The following is a 6,471-nucleotide window of genomic DNA, read 5'->3' on the forward strand; positions in this document are numbered from 1 at the left end:
CGTGAAAGAGCAAACAAGGTATATTATAAACTGGGTGGTTCGAGCCCTGAATACTGATTGGCTGACAGCCGTGGTATATCACAGGTATGACAAAACACGTATTTTTACTGCTCTAATTACATTGGTAACCAGTTTATAAAAGCAATAAGGCACATCTGCATTGCGTCGTGCATAAGAACATCCCTTAGTATATTGGCCATATACCACACCCTCTCGTGCCATATTGCTTAAATGTACTATGGGGAGTCAACAAACAATCATATCCACCTGAAAACTGAAATCACGCCCAATGGGCCAACGGATGCCAAGCCCACCCTCAAAGCCCCGCCTTCCCGGCTATAATACTGATTTTGATCCATTTAAGCTGATTTCTTTTTTCACATAACTCTTAACACTGGAGGCTGATATATACATTTTTACAATCAAAACTAATATCAAACCACCTATGGAGAACCATAGAGGCTGCCAGCTATTAAGAATGTTTTCCATAAAAAAACAAATACATATATAATCATCTTTTTAAAACGTGTATAAATTCCTGGAGTGGACTTTTAAAAACATGAATACTTACCCTGAGCAGCCTTTTAAATATAGGCTTTTAGTTGCATGCCTTTCAAAACATGTACAGGTGAAGTCAGAATTTTACATACACTTAGGTCGTAGTCATTAAAACTAGTTTTTCAACCACTCCTCAAATTTCTTGCTAACAAACTATAGTTTTGGCAAGTCGGTTAAGACATCTACTTTGTGCATGACACAAGTAATTTTTCCAACAATTGTTTACAGACAGATTATTTCACTTATACAATTTCAGTGGGTCAGACGTTTAAATACACTAAGTTGATTGTGCCTTTAAACAGCTTGGAAAATTCCAGAAAATTATGTCATGGCTTTAGAAGCTTCTGATAGGCTAATTGACATCATCTGAGTCAATTGGAGGTGTGCCTGTGGATGTATTTCAAGGCCTACCTTCAAACTCAGTGCCTCTTTGCTTGACATCATGGCAAAATCAAAAGAAATCAGCCAAGACGTCAGAAAATAAATTCTGGTTCATCCTTGGGACAATTTCCAAACGCCCAAAGGTACCACGTTCATCTGAACAAACAACAGTACGCAAGTATAAACATTATGGGACCACGCTGCTGTCATACCACTCAGGAAGGAGATGCGTTCTGTCTCCTAGAAATTAACATACTTTTGTGCAAAAAGTGCAAATCAATCCCAGAACAACAGCGAAAGACCTTGTGAAGATGCTGGAGGAAACAGGTACAAAAGTATCCATATCCACAGTAAAACGAGTCCTATATCGACATAACCTGAAAGTCCGCTCAGCAAGGAAATAGCCACTGCTCCAAAAACCGCCATAAAAAAGCCAGACTACGGTTTGCAACTGCACATGGGGACAAAGATCATACGTTTGGGAGGAATGTCCTCTGGTCTGATAAAACAAAAATAGAACTGTTTGGCCATAATGACCATCGTTATGTTTGGAGTAAAAAGGGGGAGGCTTGCAAGCCGAAGAACACCATCCCAACCATGAAGCACGGGGGTAGCAGCATCATGTTGTGGGGTTGCTTTGCTGCAGGAGGGACTGGTGTACTTCACAAAATAGATGGCATCATGAGGATGGAAAATTATGTGGATATAATGATGTCTTCAGATGTTTCTTCAATATATCCACATAATTTTCCTGTGCAGCCCATTTCCAGTTAAAGCTTGGTTGCAAATGGGTCTTCCAAATGGACAATGACCCCCAAGCATACTTCCAAAGTTGTGGCATAATGGCTGTTACGGATACAGGTATCCTGTGTCTGTGTGAGTGTGTATCCTGTGTGTGTGTTTTTTTTCTCTCCTCCTCCCCTCACAGGTGAAAATCATCATTCCCCAATCAGTCAACAATCAATCATCAATCAGAAGACACACCTCCTCCTTTTTCCTACCCAATCACAGTTCCTTTCCCTTGGTTTAAAAACCCCATCAGTTGTTTGCTCTAGAGCTCAATCTCTCTGTAAATGCCATGTCTGTAGGTCTCTGTGTTTCACTCTCTCTTTGTGTATTAACCTATCTTTTGTTTGAGCACCTCCATAGCACTTTGTCATCACCTGTGAGTATTGTTTCGGTTATGGTGTTTGTTTGTTTGCTGGTGGGAAAAGGGGAAACCAAGACAAGTCGCCCATGGGCATACACTACCCGTAGGTGAACTTTGTTAAATACACTAGTTAGAACTGGGCGGACCACCCACTGTATTTTTGGTTAGTTAGTTAGCTGTTGTTAAAGTAGGCTAGTCTAGCTTAGGGGTGTTTTTGAATACTTATTGTTTCTTTCCTTGGGTCCAGCTCAGCCCCTTTTCCTGCTCCCCCCATTACCGTGTGTTTATTAATAAACCTTGAGTTTGACGGTAGATTTCAGTTGTCGTGGTTATTTCGTTCACACTTTTACTTTGTCACTATAATTTGCATGAGTTATGTTACGGGTCTCATTACCATCCCCCCCCTAGACTGTCGAGCCAAAAGGGATTCGTAACAATGGCTTAAGGACAACAGTCAAGGTATTAGAGTGGCCATCACTAAGCCCTGACCTCAACCCTATTAAAAGTTTGTGTGAGCAAGGAGGCCTACAAACCTGACTCCGTTACACCAGCTCTGTCATGATGACTGGGACAAAATTCATCCAACGTATTGTGGGAAGCTTGTGGAAGGCTACCGAAAAGTTTGACCAGAGTTAAACAATTTAAAGCCAATGCTACCAAATACTAATTGAGTTTATGTAAACTTCTGACCTACTGGGAATGTGATGAAAGAAATTAATGCTGAAATAAATAATTCTCTCTACTAATATTCTGACATTTTAACATTCTTAAAATAAAGTGGTGACAACTGACCTGACAGGGAATTTTTACTGGGATTAAATGATAGGAATATTGAAAAACTGAGTTTAAATGTATTTGGTTAAGGTGTTTGTAAACTTCCGACTTCAACTGTATACTTATCTGCAGTGGCCTTTAAAAACATCCATACTTACCTACAATGACGTTTTAACAAGCATGCCTACAACACCTTTCAAACGTTTGGGGTCACTTAGAAATGTCTTCTTTTTTTTTGCCCATTAAAATTACATCAAAATGTTTATAAATACAGTGTAGACATTGTTAATGTTATAAATGACTAATGAAATGGCAGTTTTGTAACTACCCATCCCGGGTCCGGGAGCGTTGTCATCATCTGACACTAATTAGCATAACGCAACAGACATAAATATTACTAGAAAATATTCCTATTCATGAAATCACAAGTGAAATATATTGAAACACAGCTTAGCCTTTTGTTAATCACCCTGTCATCTCAGATTTTGAAAATATGCTTTACAGCCAAAGCAAGACAAGCATTTGTGTAAGTTCATTGATAGCATAGCATTATGCCTAGCTAGCAGCAGGCAACCTGGTCATGAAAATCAGAAAAGCCATCAAATTAAATAGTTTACCTTTGATGAGCTTTGGATGTTTTCACTCACGAGACTCCCAGTTAGATAGCAAACGTTCCTTTTTTTCCAAAAATATTATAGGTGTAGGTGAAATAGCTCCGTTTGTTCTTCACGTCGACCGGAAATTGCAGTCACGACAACTCTGAAAAATATTCCAAATTAGTTCCATAATATCGACAGAAACATGGCAAACGTTGTTTATAATCAATCCTCAAGGTGTTTTTCAAATATCTACTCGATAATATATCCACCTGGACAATTGGCTTTTCAGTAGGACCGAGAGGAAAAATGGCTACCCCTGTCTTTTACGCAAGAATCACTCAGAGCCATCAGGTGACCACTTACGCAATGTAGTCGCTTACGCTCATTCTTCAACATAAAGGTGTGAAACTACGTCAAAATGCTGTAGACAACTTGGGGAATACATAGAAAAATGAATCTGGCTGATAGCCCATTCACTGCTCAATAGGGACGCATCGGAATGCAGAGCTTTCAAAACATGAGTCACATTGGAATATGAGTCACATTGGATTTTTCTCAGGCTTTCGCCAGCAATATCAGTTCTGTTATACTCACAGACAATATTTTTACAGTTTTGGAAACTTTAGAGTTTTCTATCCCAAGCTGTCCTGACAAAATAGCCGGTTTACTTTGGGAATGTTATTTTTCCAAAAATGAAAATATTGCCCCCTAGTTACAATAAGTTTTTAATGGAATATCTACATAGGTGTACAGAGGCCTATTATCAGTAACTATCATTACTGTGTTCCAATGGCAAGTGTGTTAGCTAATCCAATTTTATTTCCTCTCTCCTTCAAAAGCAGGCTATTTGGGTGGTCCCGTGTCAGATGTACAGAGCGGTTGGTACAGCCGTTTCTTCTTTGTTCCCAAGAGCAATGGAATGCTGCGTTGCGTCCTAACCTGAATATGAGTGTTTTAAACAAACACCTCACAGCTTGCAAGTTCAAAATGCTCACAATTCGCCGGCTATTGCAGTCGGTGCTTCTCAGCGATTGGTTCACTTCCATAGATCTGAAGGATTCATATTTTCATGTGGCTACACATCCTCCCTACAGAAAGTTTTGAAGGTTTAATTTCGAGGGTGTGGCCTAATGTGTATCTGTTCCTGCTTTTCAGGCTCTCCCCATCGCCCTGCACCTTTTCTATGGTGGTGGAGGCGGCTTTGGCACCGGTGCGATGCCAGGGGATCAGATTATTGGCCTATCTGGACGATTGGCTGGTCATACAGGTGGAGCTCCACCCTGCCACGCTGGTTTCCCATATTCAGTCTCTGGGGGTTCATAGTGAATCACAAGAAATGTTGTTTCACTCCGGCTCGGCGCACTCAGTTACTGGGTCTCGTTCTGGACTCGGCTGAATCATGTGTTTATGTCCCAACAGAGGAGGTTCGCGTTTAGCTACGAAAAGGAGGATGCACAGCGACCTGCAGACCATACCTCCACGTCACTGTCCTCATCAACGATGCCAGTCTCCCATACATTATCTCCTGAAGGTGCCAACCTGAGGACTGGGATAATTCGTTTTTATCGTCATTGTTGTTTTCATATCTACCACTCTTGACAACCAACCGTGTGTCTGAATGTGGGGAAGGAACTGTGTTTGTTATGCCCACAACTGGAAGATACCGCACTCTTGATAGGGGTGTGGATCAGAAAACCAAACAGTATTTGGTGTGACCATCATTTACCTCATGCAGCGTGACACATCTCCTTCACATAGAGCTGATCAAACTCTGTTCACAACGTTGACATCCGCAAACCGCTCACCCACATGTGGTCAGTGGTTGTGAGGCCGTTTGGACGTACTAGCAAATTCTCAAAACCAATGTTGGCTTAATTAACATTCAATTCTCTGGCAACAGCTCTAGTGGACATTCCTGCAGTCAGCATGCCAATTGAATGATTCCTCAAAACTTGAGACATCTGTGGCATTGTATTGTGTGACAACACTGCACATTTTAGAGTGGCCTTTTATTGTCCCCAGCACAAGGTGCAGCTGTTTAATGATCATGCTGTTTAATCAGTTTCTTGTTATGCCACACCTATCAGGTGGATGGATTATCTTGGCAAAGAAGAAATGCTCACTAACAGGGATGTAAGCAAATCTACGCAACAAGTTTGAGAGAAATAAGCTTTTTGTGTGTATTGAACATTTCTGGGCTCTTTTATTTCAGCTCATGAATCATGGGACCAACACTTTACATATTGCGTTTATATTTTTGTTAAAGTTTTGTTCAGTGAAGTTAGATTTTAGCAAACACAAAAACCAATACCAAGACCCAAAACTCGCAACATCTATAGGGACGTATATGTCTCCCCACTAACAGACACCTAAGTCAGAGCCCAATCTAGTAGTCTTCGTGTGCTTGAAAAGTTTGTAAATTGCATGATGTGTTCTTTCTTCTGCCAAGATGAAGAGAGAAAAATTCAGGAAATGAATGCGAGCTCTAGTATTATAGCCAGAAAAGAGGAGCTTCCGAGGGTGGGCTTGGCATCCATTTTTCCTGATAGTTGTGATTTCAGTTTTCTTCATGTGAATATGATTAGTCGTTGACTTTCCATAGTATATTGTATCGAGTTACTGCCTGACGGGAACAATAACAAAGCAGAGTCCCCGCCCCTGTTTTGGTAAAAAGATGAGGGATGGGGCTGGAGCAATGTAACCACTCTTAAATTCATAGATAGTGCTATGGTTGCAAGGACTGATCATCCGGGATATCAAAATTAGAGTTTTAACCATGTTTTGAGGTTATATAGTGTTTGTTTAGATTGACTTTTTTTTATAAAACATTGGAGTAAAACAAGTTTATCTAAGACAGTTGATCTAAGCTCATGAGGCATTTCTAAGTTACATTCTTCAAGAATCAATGGGTACATATTGTATAATACATTTCTAAATCAAAACATGTATGCAGATTGCCCCTTTAAATGCTTTTCCATTCTGTGGGCTTGTTCAACACTGCAGCCAAAT

Source organism: Oncorhynchus mykiss, chromosome 16 (genome assembly GCF_013265735.2).
Source record: "Oncorhynchus mykiss isolate Arlee chromosome 16, USDA_OmykA_1.1, whole genome shotgun sequence".
Lineage (NCBI taxonomy): Eukaryota > Metazoa > Chordata > Actinopteri > Salmoniformes > Salmonidae > Oncorhynchus > Oncorhynchus mykiss.